Source organism: Temnothorax americanus, unplaced genomic scaffold, assembly GCF_048541705.1.
Source record: "Temnothorax americanus isolate GAGA-0224 unplaced genomic scaffold, ASM4854170v1 Scaffold20, whole genome shotgun sequence".
Classification (NCBI taxonomy): domain Eukaryota; kingdom Metazoa; phylum Arthropoda; class Insecta; order Hymenoptera; family Formicidae; genus Temnothorax; species Temnothorax americanus.
This window is the reverse complement of record NW_027509339.1, coordinates 205,057-228,579: the sequence shown is the minus strand read 5'-3', so window position 1 is coordinate 228,579 and position 23,523 is coordinate 205,057. Positions and strand designations below refer to the sequence as shown.

Below are 23,523 nucleotides of genomic sequence, written 5' to 3'. Positions count from 1 at the left end.
TAACTAAACGTCGTGCTAGACGTAACTGTTAAAATTGTTTAAAAAATTGTTAATCACCGGAACTTTCTTTACGACTAATTCTAAGGCACAGAACTCTTTTAGAACTGTCAAAAATAATCGTTAAACCGCGGAAAATCTTCAGCACGACACTTGTCATTAAGCGTCACGCTGGGCGCGGACATCATAATTGTTTAAAAATGTTAATTGGTAAAATATCGATCTAAAATTGTATATATGTGTGAAATTTGATTAGAACTATCGGGAACTCTTGTGAAATATTATAATATTCAACGCATTTTGGTATGTTAGAAGTGGACCTGTCACACATGTGTGAATATTAATGCGTCACACGCGTGTAATGTATGATTTTTCAAACGTTCATGCACTTGTGTCTCAATGTGCACGTGTAAAAAACAGGGAAACGCACTAGGAAATGTGTATAAAACACACACTTCAACGTGTGAATTTAATAAAACATCCACCAGTGTATGAAATAGTCAAGCACTATAATATTCACACATGTGTAATGTTTCTATGTGTCTGAATATAACACATTTGCGGGAAAGTTACACACTGAGTATAATAACACACTTACTAGTCACACACTGAACAGTCACATATCATGCAGGTACGTATCAGCAACGTAATGAGTTAGAATATAAATTCGAAGTATATAGGCTCAGTTTGGAAAATTCAAGTAGAGAAGACGGACTAAATAAGAGCCATGGCGCTGTTGATGGTGCGTAAGTTTTTATTACCATCAACAGCGTCATGGCTCTTATTTAGCCCGTCTCTTCTTTATTTATATAGAATATAAAAGCTATAAGCGCCACATTAATTAAAATATATATATCTTATCTAAAAATTAGCTATCTCTACATATAATTAAAATAATGTATCACTGTATTGATGTATGCTGTGGAATGAATTATGTCCAGAAAGTTGGGATTTTTTTAAAGAATCACATTAAAGAAAAAAACATTTTTTATTGCAAAAAGCATATTACTTAAAAAGGCATATTACGTAAAATATAAAACTGGTTTTTAATGCTAGTACATTATTTATACTCCAAATTCTGTCCTTGTTGAATTAAATAAAACAACGTAAATTTCTGATTAATATTTATATCGTGACAAAGAATGCGGAAAAATTAAATTTGAAAGACTTATAGCACCATTTATCATCGGTCTTGTCTCATCAGTACTTTGTAGACATTTAAAGTTTTCTCAAAAGATAAGGTTTCCAGTTCCGTATACAACAAAATTTTTTTGTTTGCGTACACTACAATTTGCGTTACCTGACCAAACTTTGGAAAGTTATCCTCAACATTCTGTAAAAGAATTACAGAGTCTTTTCTATACGTTGTACCATGGATACACAAAAGCGGAGCAAACATAACAAGTGCATCATCTCCCACTTGTAGTAGTTCTGTGAGAATGTGACACATATCATGATCCTGAAGATGCATTTTCTCTCCACTCCTAACAACATCTCCACCATACAAAAACTTCCTTGAAGATGTACCTGGTATAGAAGATAATTGTGATGCCATTTGAGCTTGGCGTCTAAAAGCCAAGGTGTAGGGAACATTAATGTAATTCTTCAGTTTGGCTATCAGTTGTTTAAAATATGCATGGGCACCTTCAAAACAAAAACACGATTGTTGACGAATTGGTCCAAACAAGAGAATTTGACTGCAGAGGTGCACGAGATAATGCATCTTGGAAGTCTTGTTTTAATTCGGATAAAGTACAGTAAAATTGATAAGGTACACTCTAATCATTCTCTTCAATAAGAAAGCATCCTCAACCTCAAGTTCAAAAGACATAGCTAAATTGATTATTTGAAGTAAAAAAATGTAATTTGACAGATGGCTCCTGTCCTCATTGATAATCCAGTGCCCAATTAAAAAAGGCAGAAAATTCCCTAGTGCTTGCATCTGTGCTGCTCCTTGCTTTAGACCATTTGCTAAATGAATTGGCTCAATTGGTGAAGGTTTATCTTTAACAAGATGGCCAAAATCAAAGCTGGCAATACTGGCATTCAAATCTTGGAGAGTGAATCTTTTATTTTCAACAATGCAGTACGTGAAAAAATTTTTAATTTCTACTGCTAGAGTTCCGCCTTCAAACATAATGTGCATAAAATCATGAGAAAAAATTTTAGTGACATCAGTATTGTCAAGATTCATACATGCACTTCTGAAGTTTACTCCGTGGAATGCAAACCAAAAGTCTCGGGCTTGTTTTGTTAACCCAGGAAAAGTCACATCTTCACAATGTTGAGTATGAGTTTCCATATTTCTCATTACAAAAAGCTCCTCAGAAAACCTTTCTTGAATACTTGATTTATCTGCAAGACAAGTGCGACATGGTCTATGCGCCTTACCAACTCCTTCCTTAAATCCACCGAGGTATGCAGATGCAAGAGTATCTCCAGCTACAAAATTGAGGAAGCCTGTAAATTTCCTCTGTACACCTTTTGTATTCAGTAAAACTCCCTCTTCACGTCCAAACAGTGCTAAATCGCTGAAGAAGTTATTCAAAAGCTTTTCTGCACCATGTTTTTTCAAATGTGAAGTGATTGCGAGCAGATTTATTGACCTAAGAGATGATCTTAACTCTGGGTAAATATTTCCTAGTGTCCAATAAAACATTGCTAATTTTCTGGTCTTAGCACCCAGTGGATTGGCAAACTCCACATTGTCATAATAAACAATAATAGAAAATGCCTTTCTGTCGCGTTTGAATACTCCATGGGAGCGGTAATAGGAACCATCCAATACAGTCCTTATGGTGCCATCATGAGGCTTTGGGTTATCCACGCATGAGAAAACATCATCATTATTTAGGTAAAATTCTAAGTTTCTCAGGAAAGAAACTACATATGCGTAGTTCTTGCGGTTTACAAGCCTACCACCCTTGATCCAAACTCTCGATGAGCCAATTTCTTTTTTTTCTAGTCTCACCATACCACATTTATCAAGAAATGATTTTATTCTTGCAGAGCTGCTAACTTCACGAAACAGATCCAACGCGTCACAGTTTGCAAACACTTGCAATATGTCAGTACGGGAAACAGCTTTTGTTTCTTCATTGATCGAATCCAAAATCATTGTCTAAAGAGTAAGAAAACAGGCTTATAAATAATGATAGATTTCCCCAAGTAAAGTGTGGATTTTATTGTACAAGTAACATTTTGCTGTGAAAGGATTATATATTCACCTTTATAATGCTGGTAATTTTCTCGATTAACTGTTGTGCTCCCTCAATTACTTTTTCTACTGTAGTTTGAGGAATAGCGCATGATTCTTTGAGATTAACTACAAACATGGAGGCATGCCACCAAAGTAAATCTTGCTTTGAAATGAGCGGCTCATCATCTAAATAAAAATCAACATTACGTTATAACGTCATAAATGTGATAAAAAATACAGATTAGTTTTATGGAGAGATTGTAAGTGTAAAAGTATGTAGCAAAATTTAAGTAAAAGTGCAAAGTTAATAATTTACCTGATTGACCTGATTCATTCTTTTCATCTTGGTAAGGTTCAGAAATATCTATTGCCACATCTTCGATATTTTCATCATCGATGTTACGTAAATTTACTTGATGCACTCTTTTGACATGCTTTTGAAACGATGACCATTTCTTGTAACTAGCGCCGCAACCTGGTTGATTGCAATAAATGGTGAAATTGGGATCAAATTTGTGGCTACGAGCTACGTGAGATATAACTTCGTCTTCAGGAAGTTGCAAATAGCACATAAAACAATTTGTGAGAGCTATAGATTATCAATAATTATTAATACAATTAGCAACAGAACCCTACTACTGTCGATTACCGAACCCGAAAGGCCTGTTCTTTTTAGTGGCACGGTTCATCTATCTTTTTTTTTTTTAACATTATTAAAGAGAAAAAGAGAAAACATGAACCATGCAAGAAGTTCTGCTAAAACGAACGGATCTAAGGATCGTCTTCGGTATATATACTATATATATATAATAAGAACAATAGGAAATAAATATAATAACTTTCTAACCAATATTATTCGGTGTATACGGTCAGCAAAAGCTCAAAGGCCTTATTCTCGAAAAATACCGCATACAATATTTCATACGCTAAAATATTAAATGACACATGACACTAAAATATTAAATGTAATATTTGCTGGCATTCATGAAATATTGTATGCGATATTTTTCGAGAATAAGGCTCCATCTCACTACTTGCTCATACGGTCATACTAATATACTGTATATATTATTCGTAATCCTTTGGTCAAATTTTATTTGCGAAGAGTGATATGTACACAAATAATATTAAATATTAGTAAAATTATCACAGGAACACATTTTAATATTTAGTCATAAGTCGAGTGATGACTGATTTGGTTATACAAGGCGCTGACCGCCCAAGCAGTGTCGCCCGATTGGGGACCGAGAGCCACCGAGAGATGGCTCTCGGTCGCTAATCTGGCGATACTGCCTTTACATGTCTGGTTTGTCGTCTGCGGCAGCACTGCGCTCAACGGCAATTAGGTTAGATTTCAGTTCGCGCCAAAACCTGTCACTGCTACATTTGTGTACAAGTACAACCGCGAAGATCACTTTAGCCAAAATATCGTCAACGACCGCGAAAACATCGGCATCTAGTGTAACGTTGAAACCAAGACCCGGGTCCGCGACTGCAGCTGCTACGATCACATCGAAACAGCCGGCGACCGGCGTCAACAGCGCGTCGAGACCCAGAACCGCGGCGACGTCCAGCACGATCAAGCCGCGCGAAAATACGGTAGAACGATCACGGCCACGACCACTAAATCGCAGTTAATCGACAAACAGAGTAAAGAAACGTTCAATAAGCAAATCTCCCGTTCTGGGGCATCAGCGCCCAAGATCAGTGGTCGCACTTCCGCGCCCACCGGCACAACTGGCGTTACGAAGACACGTACACCTACTGGGAAATCGACTGGGAACGCAACCTCGCCAACGAAGAAAACTCTGACCTCGAAGACCTCCTCGATTATGTCTATGTTTATCCTCGAGCAAGAGTACCAAGGTATTGCAGAATAGAATTCCCAAGGAGGATGTGACCAAAGCCGCCGTCATAACAGCAACGAGCAAACCCGAGGACGACGTGCCGCGGAAGGACACGTCGCCGGTGAACGTGCCGACCGATAATCAGTTGATCGCCGATTGAACGGTCGATCGGTAAGCTGCGAACTGTCCGCCGCTGCCGCGACAACACACGTCGGCCTAGGGATTACGCGTCGCGGGTTTACGTGAACCGATATATAAGTTCCTCCTTATTATTATTGTTTAACGGATAGAGCACGACCGCGCGTCGGGACATCCGCTGGAACTGTTAAATACATTAAACACTGTGACATTAAAAATATGAAGGTTGTTTTATGTGAATTTGCGGGTCGGAGAAAAAAAATAATGTTTGAAACAGAGCCGGGAGAATCTGACGTGTCCGCCCTTAAAAAAACTTTAATTAACGCTTCGGAAACAGATAAAGATTTACGGGACAGAATGGAAAATAACAGCTCCATAGTTTTTCAACATATCGATCTGGATTTTGGTGAACCTATTGATATTGAAGAAAATGACATAATTGAAGATAAGTCAAGAGTGACTATTGTTTTCACCCCTGGCTTGGTCCTTGATCTACCAGTTTTTAACTTGAGTAAAACAACATCAAAGGAAGGATTCCTGGATACTGACATCGGTAATAATTGGTGTGTGATGTCAATAAAGACCCTGGTAAAAAAAATTTCTTATATTTTCTCAGCATTTTTATAAAAATTGAAACTGACAATTTAAAACAAATTATATATATATATAATTTTTTTTAAATTATATATATATATAATTTTTTTTAAATTGTCAGTTTCAATTTTTATAAAATTGCTGAGAAAATATAAGAAATTTTTTTTACCAAGGTCTTTATTGACATCACACCAATTATTACCAATGTCAGTATCCAGGAATCCTTCCTTTGATGTTGTTTTACTCAATTATATATTTTATATAATTATAAATATATATAAATATAATTTCTCAGATGCTTGTATAAATAATTCTATAAATAATCTCGGAAATAATTGTATAAAAATTTTCGGAACATTTCAGTATCTGTGTGTATGAAAATGTCTGATAAACTGCACACATTTTCTTATATTTACTCAGATTTCAACAAAGATATATTAAAGATATATTAAAATTTGAAAATTTTTATATAAATTATGATTAATAATATGAAAAAGTCCAAGATATTTTTCCACCAGGGGATACGACTAAAAACATTAGCAACCCTTCAGCAGGAACTCTAAATGAAGCCAGTAACAAAGCAAATATAGCTACTCTACAATCTTCAGATGTGTTAATTTCTGAAGAAACTAAAGCACAGTCTTTAGGAGAAACTTGCAAAGCAAACTCTTCTAAAGAATCTAAAGTAACTATATCAAGGTATGTGAATAAGGTTAACTTTTAGTTTTATACATTTGTTTTTTTATATCTTGATTGGTAGATGTTTAAAGGTTGACTTAAACTTTCAAAAACCAGAAACAGTCATCAACTACATTAAGTTCCGTACCACTCCCAGTGCTGCCGGAAAACTTGAAATCGTGCAGCAATCTTTTGGAACACATCAATGAGTTGGTGCGCATATGTGCCACTCATCTGCTGAGTTTGACTAATGACAAACCTACTTCAGATGACTATACAAAATTAAGTATTGCCATATGTTCAGAATATCCAATTCTGAAAGATGTGGGTTCTCCGACGTATTATGTAAGTAATAAACTATTTCTTTTTAGATTATAAAAATAGTTTGGTTTGCGAGTATGAATTCAAGTTTCTCATAGATGGATAATTTTAAAAAAATTTTCAGGGATCATTTAAGAAAATGCTGAGTAATTGCAACTGTAACAGGCGAGCTTTTTTAAAGAAGATCTTGTCAGAAGATGGATCTAGTGCAAAGAAAATTCAAAGAACAACTATACAAATGTGTGTGCTGCCTTCCACATCTGCAGAACCTGAGTCATCTCACTCAGGTATAATATTTTATTATAATTTAGAAGGTCAGCTCTGGCAGCAAAGCTACATATTTTGATAATATCAAAGATGTAATGTTTACAGCACTTCTGATATGGTCAAGGAGGATATAGCTGCGGACTTAAAGACATTAATGTCAAAATTAAAAGACACCAAACCGTGTGCAACAAATTTGCAACACATGAAAATATTAATGTCAAAGACAAATAAAATGCGCAGAGATTGGATTGTAAATAAGGAAATTGGTGCTCGGTGCTCTACTATTTTGAAGCAGTTCCCTTACTTGAAGAACTCTGAATTAGTACGTGAAAACGGAGCGTACATGTGACCCTTTCAACATATTTCAATTTGTTAACTAAAGACAGTAAATGACAGGATGTCTTCTTCTAGCCTAAAATTGGTTTTTATTACGTTTCAGCTGCAGCATGATTTTGATCTACTTGGAATTTGGAAAAGCAGTGCTGTCCAGAATTTTGACATTCTGTTAGAGAAACTCAGCAAACTTTTTAAGGAGAATGCAACTACCGAGTCAGAGAAACTTTTCTTGTTAATGAAAGCTGAGAAAGCATTGATTCCTAACAAGGCTTTGAGCTCATGCAAAGCTATTACCACATGTAAGGTATGTAAAATTTCTGTTTGTGTTATGCACTGAATAAAATCCAAATTTGATCTCTAATCCTAGGTTTGTGGTGATATCGCTGTTTCAGATTTACGAGTCATCTGACATCCTCAAAACTGAAGAGAATAAATCTCCCCGCCTGATGGTCATCTTCTTAGAACACCAGCGTATCTCAGGCATTTATTGTTGCGGACAAAGAAGTGGAATTGGCTGTGGACAACCCAACTGTTGCCTCATGTATTCGTTCTCTTATAGGCATGTACTATGTGTGTGACATAATGTATCCCAAGTCATACTCCAATTTTTTTCATTTAATTGATTTTGAAGTTATAGGTATTCCTAAACCTAAAAAACTCTTCCAACTAAATTTTGCACATTTGTCAAGAAGTTTAACTCAGCTTAAAACAAATTCTATTTTTTTTAAATGCCTACATTAAAAAAAATATTTAGATTTAAAAAAATAATGCTAAATGTGTAGGTATTTAAAAAAAAGCAGAATTTGTTTTAAGTTGAGTTAAGCTTTGGAATTAATATTTTATATACATTATTTTTTTTAATCTAAATTTTTTCTTAATGTAGGTATTTAATAAAAAAGCAGAATTTGTTTTAAATTGAGTTAAGCTTTGGAGTTAATATTTGGTATACATTTTTTTTTTAATCTAAATATTTTTTTCTTAATGTAGGTATTTAAAAAAAAACAGAATTTGTTTTAAGTTGAGTTGAGCTTCTTACATTTTTATGTACCATTTACATTTTTGCGCGTTATCCGACATTATAACATTTCTGATTAGTTTATTGATCAAATTTATGATTACCTAACTTCAATGACAGTTACCATTTTCACGAGCACATTATTAGTTTTATTGACGTAATAAAAATTTGCCCAAGTTGATATTCTCGCGCAATATACTTACTTTCATTGTATACTTTAATAAACTTCTATTGCTTTAAAATATTACATCTCATTGTATGTCATTACTTTAAATCTAAAATGTTACTTTTATACACGCATACATACATGTAATTTGGTGAAGGCATTTTTTACACGTTTCTTGCCGTTTATAATCCATAAACGTATATAATAGACTGAGCATTCCTTTTGGAGATCTTCCGGCAAGATTTGAAGGACAGAAGATATGCTTGCAGTGGCGATTTCTTTTTCTAACCGTATCCTAACCTATAAATGTTAGAAAAGGAAATCGCCACTGCAAGCATATATTCTGTCCTTCAGATCTTGTCGGAAGATCTCCAATGGGAATGCTCAGTTTATTATATATGTCTATGAATTATAAACGGCAAGAAACGTGTAAAAAATGCCTTTACCAAATTACATATATGCGTGTATAAAAGTGGCTGCGACCCTTTTTCACACATTTATAGGCGCATTAAAAATCACACACATAATTAAGAATTACACATCTCCAGCTGTGTGACGAGTCACACACGCTAATATAATCAAACACTTATTCGTGCGTGAAAAGTAACACACTAACAGATGTCTTAAAACGGCGGACACACATCACACGCGATAAAGTGTGTGATATTCACGCACTACTTCTAACAACTTTAGAGGAAAAGTGTCGTGCTAGATTCGCGAAGTTAGCACGACATTATTTCAATTTCGATTTTTTAATATAAGAAATCCGGAACATTTTTTAATTTTTATCAGGAACTATAGAACTATGAAAATGCTACCAGAACTTTTATAATTTTTTTGAAATTCGTAGAATGTCGTGCCAACTTCACAGATCCCTAAACGCACGCCTCCAACGCGAGCGAGATATCGAGATATTTAACCCTTTCGCGGAAAATTAATTGAGTTTGTTAATTTCGCGTGCTTAGCACGGGAATTTGTGAAGCTGTCTTTCTGTTTGCTTATCCGTGACCTAAAAATTGGGATCTAATTATGTAAATCTGTACAGAAGGGAGAACTAAGAAGTAGTCGTCTAAAACACAGTTTCTATTTTTGTCTTCTCTGAATAAACTTGTAAAGACACACAGCGTGAAATAAATATATAATTTTCTTAAAATAGGAACTTCGCGGAATACGAACGATTTAATAAATGTTTTCTGGTGTTATTGAATTCGTTGAAGGTATCCCTACTGACATTATTATTCGCGAATAAGATCGCGAGAGAAATTTATACCTCCATTAAATATCATGAATACTTTATATCACGTTTTCACACTTCGAGAAAAGATCGAGAAACGAATGCAGACGACGCACCGCTGAAATCATGCTTTTACAACCATGCGGCCGATATAATCGCATTCCATTTTCACCGCGACAAGCGTTCGCCGAGTGCAACATCGACGCGAGTGCATAATAATCGTCTCACGCTCCCGTTGCGAACAACCCTATCTGACGGTAATTTCGCAGAATGAGGTGCATCATTATGGAGCGCGCGACGCAGCCGTGCGCATTGTATAATTCAATACAAGCTCCGAGTGCAAACTCCGAACGGCGTTCGTGAAGTTTCCAAATTACCGAGCCGACGGACGTGACGAGAGCAGAAGTGATTCAGATGAGAGCGTGCGGTGCGCACCGACGTTTGCAAAATGGAATTTTGCTGGAGCCTATCAAACGCAAATTACCTTATCACGATTAAAACAAAAAATGATTTATGCAACGGTTATAACATTTGAATAGAAACTCTTTTTGTTAAATGCTTGCAATCTCTTAAATAACTTTGCAACGTAATTTTAACATTATAAAGGATATATTTTTTTGCAACTGTACAATATCGAGAAGATTAAACTTATCAAAATTTTAATTTCTAAGCATTCTTTACGAAGTCACATTTTGTACTTAAGCTAATTTCTTATACATTCTATCTAAGATTGATCTTCTTGAAAAGATTAGAAATTTATGTATCGCGCGTTTGAATCTTTTCATAAATCCTAAAACCGTACTTTAATAAATTCCTGAAGAGACATTTCTGTTTGTGTGGGAAACAGGAAGGTAACCGTTTCTGATGTTACTTATTCATTTCTCCAAATATATAGTTCGAATATTGTTGAAGCTAACAGCTATAAATTCGCGATTTAAAAAATTTTTTTATTACAAAATTTGATTTTAACAATGCAAGATAATAACGAATAAGAGTAATTAAATTAGCATAGTGTATAGAGCGCAAGTAACAAGTGCAAGTGATTAGTTCAAAAATTAATTTAAAAATATGTAATCATAAATTCAAAATAAACCGAATTAAATTCTACAAACTTTAAAAATAAACAATGTTTAAATTTACGCTCTATTGTTTATCTGGAAAATTTCGAAGAATGATGATTAATAAAATATAAATTTAGACACGATTCATCGGAATGTTGATCGAACCTGGCGATTTTCCAAGCGTAAAGCTATAGCGACAAGTTCATGAAGACACATGGCAAATTATAACTCGCTTACCTAAATGACGCAATTAAGGAAAAATATGGAAACAATGCACGCAAATGCAGGGGGTCGTGGAAAGCCGGGCACGAAACAGGAGGGGGATACGTCAGCAGAAGTTATCGCGGCACGCGTGCGACGTGAAATTAATGTTGGGATCGCGTGCAGACCGCCGAAACACAAGGGTTGCACCTGCACGTCACAGGTCTAAAAAGCAGTGAAGGCACGCGCTCCGAACGAACGCCCCTTATTTCTTTATCTCCGTCGTCTTTTACAAGAACAACTACGGTCGTTTCTATCCTCGTGAAGCGCGAATTACATACTTACAGCAATCAGGGGTTTCCGACTAAATTATCATCATGCTAGACAAACTAGCGCTTGGACTAGCGGCAATAAATTAAATGGTCCCGAACAATGTCCCTGAAAATTGTATCTCGTAAATGCACAATTTTGAAATGCAACAGAATCTAAACTGCTTTTATCGCGTCAAATTCAAAGGCTATACATTCTACAAGTGTGCGAGTTTTCAGGCAAGAATAAGTTTTTATAAAGTGTCCTCAATCTCCCGTTGCTCTCTATTTGTCACTCACAAGCAAGAGTCAAAATTCTTTTCATGAATAGGACTTCTCTCAAAAGGGCGTGCATTCTCTTCAAAGAAAACCTTTTAGTCCCGGACCTCGAAGAAATTAAAAACGCCACACGAAAAATCTCGTGCTCCGCAGGGGTGCAACATACGCGTTGCATGCCGAGTACGTTACCGAGGGTTGCAAACGTAAAGTGACTCTGGTGGCAGAAAGGGTGCGCAGATAAACCCTGTAAACATTCGCGATAAAAGCGTCCCCTGGGAAGAAACCGGACGGGAAAGACGAGTGCCGCGAGATTCCCGTCGACAGCAATATTGTCTCAAGATTCAAGACAGCCGAAAGAAAAAGAGAAAGCAGTCAGGGATTTTGCTTTGCTCGATATAAGCCCGTATGGAGGGTTCGGTCGAATAACAGCAAAGATGAGGAGGCCGAGTTTTGCGAATCCTTAATGCGGAGAATGCTCAATTAATCCTTTAATCTCACAAGGGAGGCTTTAATCAAGGGTTCACCGAAAGAGGGTAGCATTACGCACATCATGGAATAGAAGGATCAATAGACAATGGGAGTAATGACGAATAACGTATATATATTGTGTGTGTGCGCGCGCACGCACGCACACACACACACACACACACACACACACACACACACACACACACACACACACACACACACACACGCACACGCACACGCACACGCACACGCACACGCACACGCACACGCACACGCACACGCACACGCGCACGCGCACGCGCACGCGCACGCGCACGCGCACGCGCGCACACACACACACACACACACACACACACACACACACACACACACACACACACACACACATAATATCTCGCTCCGTATACAGCACGTGTTTGTGTCATTCACGTCAGAGAAATATCTTTAAAATTAATTCTTAATAAATTGTTTAATATTCAACCGCGTATTTTATTTTGCAAAAATATTATTAAATTATTTTCGATAAACACTTCAAAAATTTCGATCAGAAATAAATTCTTGTAACATATAAAACACATGATACATTTGCGTGTTAAAAATCGAAGCGCCACGCAACGATGCAGGAATTATTAATATACATTGAACTACGTATGTGTAATGTATTTGATATGTTACAATATAGAGAGGTAACACCGGGATGAAACAATAATCTGCTGTCAAAAATACAAGGAATCGTTATATCGGCGATAGAATAATCGGTGCGTTTATCATCGTGTGCAGCAGTTGTGCGATTCATTTGATATATGTTTACGTATTTCATGTGTGTGTATGTGTCGGTGTGTTTTACAATCCTGATAAAGTAATATTTGCAAACGCAGTGCACGATAAGAGCCAGAATCCTCGTCGTTCTGATCGTTCACTTTGTATATTCCAAGGTTTACATGACGCGACCATGACTCAAAATTGATTAATAAATGATTTTATCTAATCAATTAGCTTTAACCTTTCAACTAACTTTTTGTCTTCTCATAAACTAAAAGAAATAAAAGATCATTGAATTAACAAGATTAAAATTAATATTAACTGCCGAATCGCAACTATATATCAAGAAATATAAATTAAAAAAAAAAATCTAATATTAATTTAAATAAATTTAAATAAATAAATTTTCTTTTATAGTAATAACAAAGATTCTACACAGATTTTTTTCTAAAGATTAAATTGCTGCAAAGTGTAGCATCCGTCAAGGAAATATGCGACGCGAAGAATACGTATCCGATTATCATTCATATGCCATTTTTTACTTATTCTGCTCACGGAGACAGCTTTCCTAACCGTAATAAATTAGACTTTTCAGTCAAAAAGCTGACAAGAGACGAAACGAGACTGTTGGAACCGCTTTAAGAGTTATTTTTATTGGTCATTTTTTTTTCTTTCTGTCTGGGTGCTGAACCAAGCGCCGCAGAAAAGGGTGTGTATATCCTACACATGCATTCACACGCTCATTCGCAAATACATATATGTTACTTTTACACAGGCAAGCCAAATAGAGTTTCGTACAAATGTACGTACATAAGACGTACCGAATTTTTCACGCACAGAAAATAAGTTAGTTTATATACACAGAAAGCAAGAGAGCGAATTTTATACACACGTTCACGTGTAAATGTGTACGTGTGTGAAGGAGCGCAAGTATTCGCGATAAAAAGGTCCTTTCTCGTTTCCGCACCCGAACCGAAGTATTTCGTTGCTAAAGAGCATCGTCGCGGAAAGAGTGAACTCTATTAATAGACGATGTACTTATGTAGTGTGTCTCGTGTACGAGAAACAAGCCAAGAGAAATGAAAAAAGTTACGGTAAAAAATGTTCAGCCATCGATATATGTCGATCCGCATTGCAAATGGTTCAAAATTACAAGACTGCGGCAAATTGAACTTTGGCAGTAGACATATGTGAGTAGGGATTTCTCAATTCCAACTTGAGAAAATTTTAATTCATAACGTAATTGACAAAATATTTAAGTTGCAATGTTCATAAAATCATTTGCCAATCTATTAAGACATCTAAAAAAAGATGTTCAATGAATTCGACATCCCGCATATAATTCCGAAGAGGAATGAGAATGCAACGACCGCGATGGAATTTTTTGATGAACTACGAATATCGGAGCATCGAGAAAAACGAGAAAAATGAAAAATAAAAGATACGCCGCGAGAACTTCATCGATCGGCGGTAAGCTCAATATCCTTGAAAAGCGCACAATGCATCGTAATTGCGAAAATCGTCATGGGGATCACGAGCAAGTTCAATGACCGCGTGCAATCCACGTCAAAATGGTATATTTGTAATTTTTCTAAATTACACTTAAACAAAGAGATATATAACGTAAAATGTCTCATAAAAAATTAAAAATAAGATCTCATTAAAAAGACTTGAGATAATTTCGGGACAATTTCAATATAGCTAATTTAATAAATATATAAAGTGATCTATATATACCCGTATTTATATCGTTATTATATATTGTTACTTGAAGTCTGAGTTAGTCCAATTTCAAAAGCATCAGCTGACAATGAGACACTCAGAGTGAAATTTCATATCTGACAATGAGATTGCGAGCGGTTAAATAACTACGTTCTGATTTGAAAGCAACTGAGAATCAAAATAATTATTCACGTATAGCATTGTGAAATCAAGTTAGCAATAAATATAAAAAATATATATATGAATAGGCTATAAATAGATTCAGAATTTGCGCGTTATAAAGATAAGTATATTATGTATAATATATATAATAACTAATGACATGCTTTTTAGTAGATAAATTGTAATACGGATATCTCTTGTAGTACATTCTACGTAAATATATACGACAGAACTTCTATAAATCTATTATGATACAGTGCAATTCCAATTATAACACAATACGATTTGTCACTCATCGATCCGTTGCGCAGCGGCGACGGAATTGCGATGCAAATTTCGTTGAACTTTATACAAAATACAAATACGTCGAAATTATAGCGATGTTCCAAAGTAATTAACATTTCGGAAAATAAATGTTGTATACGCACGAAATAACTATAAACCACTAAACTATAGCGCCAGGCTAAGCGCGATTCGTGATTCGTGATTCACAGCTCACAGAAATTCATCGTTCGCTAGAACAAACTCTCCACGCTGTTCGCGCAGAATTCGTTCCTTGTTTGTATTTTGTATGATGCAACTCTATACGAACCGACACGGATTGACTGATTTGTGGTGATTCGCGCTCTTTGATCTCGTCGAAAAACTGTTCCGCTCGCGTTGGCACAAATGATAAACGACAAATGTGACGACGGATTTGCTGTTATTCGCGAATTTTATACATATACGAAATGGCGAAGAGCGAATCACGCGTATAATCTAACTTCAATTCCACGATCACACATGTCAAATACAATAACAAATAATATAATAAATGTATGTTTTTTTTTCCCAAAAAATCATTCAAAATAATGTAGAAGTTATTTAAATTTCTATAATGAAATCAGTTTTGTTAATAGATTCAAATCTCAGCTACAATTTATTATTTTACATATCGTGTTTAATTAATTGAAAATTGCCTCATTTTACAAAAATAACGTAGCACGAAACTTTCACAATTCCTCCTGATGCCCCGGGGTGCGCGAATTCCGCCCTGCTCGTGAAATGAATTCAGATCCAAGATCGACCGTGACGCGACAGCAAAATATCGCGCGAAAGAATGTATATATTCGCGCTTATTTATTAAACATTTGGTTAAACAAAGTCTTAGATCTTTTGCACTCTTACCGGGAGTGCCGTGCAAAGCGTCGCGGTCATAAGCGACGATATCGTTTATTTTCGCGAGCGTATTGGTAATTGGTATTTCGAGAAATGATAACGACACACGGAGCGGCCCGAGTCGCTGCCTGCCGGCACGAGTGCCGTAGTACGAATTACGAATGCGGCAAGCTGCAAGGGCGACCGAGTGTAAACAGCGCACGATGACGTCACACCTAACGGTCGCAACCAAGTATTTGTTGTAAATAAACGCGAAAGCTTTATAGCTTGTATTTCAAATTGATATTGACGAGCGGGCTACCTTTTTTCTGCGAATTCGCGTGAAGTAAAAGACAAACATGGTCTCAATTAGAAGAAACTCGGTAGCGGTATAGTGTGACTCAAAAATTCCTCGAATATGTAATCTGATTATATTCGTTATATGCTCAAGTTTTAATTATACACATTTCATTCTTTTATGCAAATAATTAATTAATTACTCCGTTTGAACAGAATTATTAAATTTAATGATCATGTGAAGAATAAAAATTACTTTCGTCTTAAAATGGAAAATATCCTTATGTAAATTAATGATCATTTCTTCCAAATTTTTACTCGATCAAAGAGAAGGGTATAGTAGGAGAGTCGGCTGCACAAAACCCTCCCTCATCGAACATACGGCTGAATTTTATTCGAATCGATAGCTTTTTTAGTGGTTAACCCTGTGCCGGACCTGAAACTTGACCGAAGTGTTAAAAAAGGGCCACTTCCGGTATAATTTTTTGAGATGAAACCCCTTTAAAGAACATACGGCTAAAACTTTGTGCCAATCGATTCAGGATTTCAAGCACTTTGATAAAAAAATATGCTGCTACCCCCCACCTTGACAGGAACCATGGCAGCAACCCTTAAACATGATATATTTTCGTACCGTACCTCCCTCACAGAACATACAATTTTTTTTTCTTTTGAAATGTAGTTCGAACATTCCTGAACATAAAAAACAATGCTGCCATCGCTGGCCTTGACCAAAAATTTGTGTGCCACCCGTAAGTCGCGCGACTTTTAGCTGCCAATTTGTAACGGGTCAATACTTCCCTCACAGAACATACGGGTAATCTCTTGCCATGTATTTAAATAGAAAATAAGACAATCTTCGACGAGAACGATCTTAAAAATTGACTATGAATACCGCCCATACTAGCGCAAAAATTCCCATTGAATATTTTGTGGCAAAAATAGTTTGTGATAAACAAGCTGCGCTTACATTGGTAGAAGTATGGAATGAAACAAGGTAAGTTCATATAACATTTTTGTGATAAACAAGCTGCGCGTACATTGGTAGAGGTGTGAAATGAAACAAGGTAAGTTCATATAAAATTCACGTTTTTTATTTATTTATTCTTTTTATTCTTATTTTTTTGTCTTTAAAATCTTAAAAGTAAGATATAAAAACTAAATATATAAATCACGAGAATTTTTTTAAACGCTATCGCTGTCGGAACTATCGACAGTATAGTCCTCGTCGTCACTATTATTAATAATTAATAGTGACGACGATAATAATATTAATTATTAATATTATTAATAATAGTGACGACGAGAGAGGGTTTTGTGCAACCGGCTCTTGGACTAGTATAATTTTCATATATCAAGACAATCAGATTGAATTGTCGCAAGATATATAGCAACTTAATCTTGTTTTTAATTTATTAAAAATTATTATATAAAGTTTTAAAATAAATAAAATAATTATACATTAATTTTCATAAGTATATTTCTCAAATCCAATTTCAGATAATTTTCAATTAAACATTAGATTTTACGTCTGTCATATTTTAAAAAAATTAATTTTAAACGGGCGCGTGTCGCTGCCTAATATTAATTAATGTAAAGTACAAAAAAATTATTGCCCAGAAAATTATCATTTAAAATGCAAATATAAATATAAATAATATATTGTATAACTAAATACTTAAATTATTAAAAGGCGAGTGTAAATAACAGGGCGCGTCGTCAAGGCTAAACCACTGCAAGAATTTAAACGCGTATTCGAATTCTTTTGTATTTAAATTATTAAACGCAATCTCTTCTCGTGATGTTATCTTCAAGGTATACTTAAGAGATATGCAATTGTTCTCGACTCAATAGACACTCGACTGATATTAGATTAAAAAATTACTAGTACGTAAAATATACATATACAATTCTCTTTCAAGAATTGATTATTAAATGTCGAAAATTTAGTGTAAAAATTCCAAATGTCACAAACAATAAAATTAGACTAACTCTTAAAATTCGTATGTCCCAAAAATGTAAACTTGTATATTTCTAAATGAGAAACATTGATTAAAATATCGAAATTCTTTGCATACAAGTTTTTCCTGCGTATAAAAATAATTTGATGTCTTTACCGTTAGAAATTATTGAGACACCAAGTCAACAACATCCTATATCAAATAAGAAATGTCTCTTAAAAATGTCTATCGGTAACGATAAAGCGAGGGCGAGGAATCGGGACACTTCACTATGTTACTTGTCGGTATTTTATCGCTAACTTTCGTAAATTCACTACTTGAGTGACCGTTCTCCACACGAGAGTATTCTCACATAAATATGCTACTCGATGCACATAAATACACTACTGTTCTCTCTCTCTCTCGTAGCGTGAGAGAACACACGCGTATATGATTTGCCGCGTGAAATTAACTTTCAAACAGTCGCACCTTAAAAGCGACATCGCTAGACATATTATAGTGTATATATATACTGTATTACCATAAATACAGCGTATTACTACCAATATTTATTAGTAATATTAATAAAATTAATACTTCTTATATATATTTATCGAAATATAGTATCGATATATACATTAATTTTAATAAAAATGTAAGGATTTATCTATCTACTTAATTTGGCAAAAACAAGTTTTATCTAGTCAAAGGATTATCAAATAAACTAATCATATAATTGTATTTCATTACAATTAGGTAGGTTTTAAATAAGGATCAAACGCGTTTCGTCTCTATGTATTATCGAGCAACGTAACCACCCATTGCCACGCAATAATTGGAACAGAGCCATATTGAAGTCCGCTTCGAAATCGCGTTTTTTGTACCCACGAATATAAAGGCCATTGCACGTAACAAAGTTTTAGTCATAATCGTAAGGTCGTAAGAAAATAGACCACGCACACTCGATTATTCTCCTTGAGCTCGAAGAATAATCGAGTGTGCGTGGTCTATTTTCTTACGGCCTTACGATTATGACTAAAAATTTGTTACGTGCAATGGCCTTTACGAACCCGCCCAGCGCTATCGTTATATTAATATGATTATCATTATCGTCATTAGCGCGGATGCTCCATGCAGCGCACGAACGCGCAATCTCTTCGCGAAACCATCGACGACGCATGATCGTTCCTCGGTAGTGACTTTCCGCTTCCGGTACGACCGTAATCGGCAACAAAGATTCTCCCCGGGTTACCGTTCCAAGCACGAACCCGCGCGATAAACAGCTATACATATATCTAATGGCTCTCGATAAAAAGCGTTTGGTAACATGAGGGGATGATTTCCGGGTCGACCTTGCTCACGTTACTGACACTCCAATATGAACTTGGAGCTATAGTTTAAAGAAAAATTTTCCAGTTAATATTGGATATAAAAATTATTTTTGCCGAGACGTATAATTTTACGTCGCGGTACTTGAAAACATAAAATTTTAAATCGAAATTATATAATTAATAGATTTTATTATCAAATGCATAAATGCAAGTGTCTGCAGGATATTCTAATATGTTCCAGGTATCTTTTCATCTTTATACGTGAGCATAATTAAATACCAATTTTTCTACATCTATATATCAAAATGTAAAGAAACTTGTGCGTTCTACTACCTGGTTGTATCCGCGAGTCTTACAAACACGCTCGCGTATTTGTAAAATTTTAATTCTTGTGATCGACTTATTCTTTCGCTCGAATCTTTCACGAATCGCTTCCCCGAACAATTTCGTAACTCCCGGCGACCGGATTATACCGTACTCCAAAACAGCTTGACATACCTTTTCCGTACATCGACTTCTGTACACTATACACGTCATCGCGCACGTCTGTCGCACATGTGACAATGTCAAAGTTAGCCTTGTCCATTTACACTAACCTTCATGCCCGATTGGCTGAACGCGGCAACGCGAAGGAATCGCGGTCACAGGTTGAGGAAATATACAATACTTTACGACTTCAAAACATATAATTTTACTCAGATCCCGATACTTATAATTTCCATCCACTTTTCAACAAAATTCCGTGAAGTCTTATTTATTAAAATATTAAAATTGCGCGGTTTAGCTCAAGATAATCTTCGCTTAACTTTCAACATTAAATACGGCTTAAATTTTCAATTTTATTTCACGTAAAACTTACGTAAAACCAAGTAAAAACCAGGAACTAAAATTATTTATCAATCGTTTATTCAGACTTCAACGACTTATTCCCGAGATGAGTAAAAAAATAAAACGTGAGTAAAATAAAAGAATAGAAAAGTTCTGTATATCGAAGTGTCATTCAGCGCTAGGTGGCACATTGGACCGAGACAGTTTTCACTACGATTACAAAGAAGTTAATGACGAAATAAAGACATGGGCATAGATACACTCCACAGGCTGTCGCCTCGGCTGTCGCCTTGCAAGTATAAATCCCCCCCGAGCGTTTTCCGGATCGTTAAACATCGTGTCGAGCAAGCGTGTCGCTCATTGACCCTCGTGTTCCAAGGATAGTCGATGGAAATCGACTAGCGGACAGACGTCATCGCGCAAAATGGTCCCGTGAAATAATTGCCGTTTCGAAATAATGATTCGAGGACTCTCGGGACCATTTCTCAGTAAAAATAAAATAACGCGCCACACGCACACTGTCGACTGCTGGACTGCTATTTTAGACCTCGGATATATTCCGCCAAATCTTTCTCCTCTTCGCAAAAGGATCAAGTTAAATGCGCGTTAGCCGGTTCTCCCGAAAATCCAGCATCGCTGATGCCTGACAAAATTTCTACAAAGATATAAATGTCTCTCATTATACTCGGAGGCACGCGCAAGTGTCACTTGAGACAAGATGAAAAACTCGGCGATTTCCTCGCGATGATACACGGACTATAGACGTGCAACAAAGTCCTGTAATCTCGTTACGCTTACATGAAATTTACTCATTATTCAATAATTAAGTTATAAATTCTCCAATGTCCATTTCTACCAACGCAGCTAAATTAACTTTAATCTCGGTTTAACTTATATATTTTTATTCTTTTCCAATTGTAAGAATTAGAAAAAGAAGCAAGTTAAACCGAGATTAAAGTTGATTTACTTTCGTGGAAATGTACTTTTTCTTCATACCTCGGTCGAAAGTTTAACATTTACTCCCTGTGAGAAGTACACGCGCGCCCTCTATAACCTTAAACCTTAACGCCCTTTAACCTTAAAAATAGTCATCAATATTGTTCTGTCGTCAGTTAATTTAATATTAAAATATTATTAAAGTCAATTCAATAATCTAGCAAAAATGAACAATATGTCATCTCATGAATCCGTAGACGAGAAAGAAGTTATACGAAATTTCGGTGCAGAAGCGCGATTGATAATAAATACAGATACGTTGCCAAAGAAGTCTGTTGATCGATACAATCTATTTTTGATAGAATGGAATTAATTTATTTTTACAAAATATGACAAGACTTGACTCTTCGAATGTATTTGATGCCTGCCCCCACGACCAGCAGCACTCGCTTCGCTCGTGCCGCAAATGTCGGGGGCAGGCATCAAAAACATGCTTATTAACATTTAAAGTTAAAAAAAATAAAATTAATAACGTACTTTCGACCGGCTATGAAGAAAAATCGTATACACTACGCGGGCCAAAAGTTGAAATCTCGGTCCTGCTCGTCATGATGCCCTCGGCTTCGCCTCGGGAATCATGACGCGCAGGGTCGAAAATTCAACTTTCGGCCCTTGTAGTGTAATATACTATATTTATAATTTCCTAACTTTATATATATTTGACTTAAATTTTGTGGAAATTATGTAATATCTGTTTTATTACGCGATTATTAATTAAATAATCCGAACTTTGCAGAAAAAAATCAGTTACCAGTAAAACATCCGTTACGTTCCTTTTCTGCAATTACGCGATCCAATTATTAATTCTAATTCTTTTTAAACAGACAAGCATTTTTTTTAGATTATTATTGTCGTGACTGACGTTCCAATCCATTTACCCGAGATTTACCTCTATTTTCGTACAGAATTCCAATATTATTCTCGATATCAGATGACACATAAATATCTCTCTCAAAGACGTCCTAATCTCCCAAATACTTTTAAACGTTCAGGTAGCGAGGCGCACAAATAAAACACATCGAGAGAGTCGCCCCTCTCTCTCTCTCTCTCTCTCTCCGTCTTCGTTACGGAGTCGAAGCGGGGGGGGGGGACGAGTAATAATAATTCGCAAGAGCGTAATTGTTCGTCGATCGACTTGCTCCTTTCGCAAGCATGCGGAGCTGCGCTTTTCGCGATTCGCGAAAAGTTCACGAGGCCGCGCGAGAGCGAGAGCGACATCGACATCGACATCGGAAGGTCAGCCGCCTCGTGAACCTCTCGCGCGAGCCGAGTGCGTACAGAGATGAATTCGAAGGTCCACACGTTACTCACCGGGATGACTCGTCGCCCGCTCCCTCGTCCACTCTTCCTATCCTCCCTCTCTCTCTCCTGCCGGATGTAGCTCCGCCGAATCCGTCTGGCGTCGTAAATTCGACGATACCTCCGTCTGCTCCGTCACACACCTCTCCGTCACGGCCACTGCGCGTCCCGCGTCCCGTGCGTTCCTTCTTCCGCGAAACGGCGCGAATTTTCGGTAGGCCGGAATTGCGGGGCGCGCGGCGACGACACGGCCACGAGTCACGACGAACCACAACGATCCGCTCGCGCGGCTCGCGTCGTAATTCGCAATATCCAGTAATATCGTCGCGGAGTCGCGCGGCCCCCGGGAACCGTCCCTATCTCCCTTTCTCCCCTTTCCCTCTCGCGAGAGCGAGCGGACCGTGCGCGGAGATACGATATCGATACAAACCTCGGGCCGTCAGCCGTCATGCACTGACTGCCGGCGCCCGCCGCCGTGCCGCCTGCCGCCAGTCCGCCACCGCCGCCGTGCCGCGCGACCGCGACGGCCTTTCCTTTTCCTCGCGTCTCGCGAGTCGCGCTCCCCGCGCATGTCGTCATCGGCGCGCGCGCGGCGGCGCGCACATCCACCAAGTTCAAACGCTCGTGCCGCGCCAGCGAACCCTGCCGCCGCGACGCGCAAATGTTTGAATTTCAACGCGTCGATCAAAGCGTTTACCGAATTAACTTTTTCCTCGACCCTCCGTCTTCGGCGTCTTCGGCCTGAGCGGACAAACGCTTTTGTGTATTGCTATTCGTTTACGGTAAATGTATTTTCATTTCGGCAACTATAAATAGAAATGTCGTCACAATCTTTCTATCTTTTTTGTAATATCTGCGAATTATCGAGCAAAACTTATCGCGATGGATACGTCAGTCTTAGTAATAACAATTTGTTATATTAATATGAGTAACAATAACT

The 23,523-nt window shown here is 36.8% G+C and overlaps 1 protein-coding gene across 1 annotated transcript in view; it reads right to left on the bottom strand.

The window, feature by feature from the left end:
* LOC143897549 (uncharacterized) overlaps positions 1-23,083 on the bottom strand; it is a 141,617-nt gene extending 118,534 nt beyond the window's left edge. Inside the window, exon 1 of the mRNA XM_077406343.1 lies at positions 22,596-23,083. The gene's annotated coding sequence lies outside the window, so the exon portion shown is untranslated. The remainder of the gene's footprint in view (positions 1-22,595) is intronic.
* Positions 23,084-23,523: the final 440 nt, after the last annotated feature.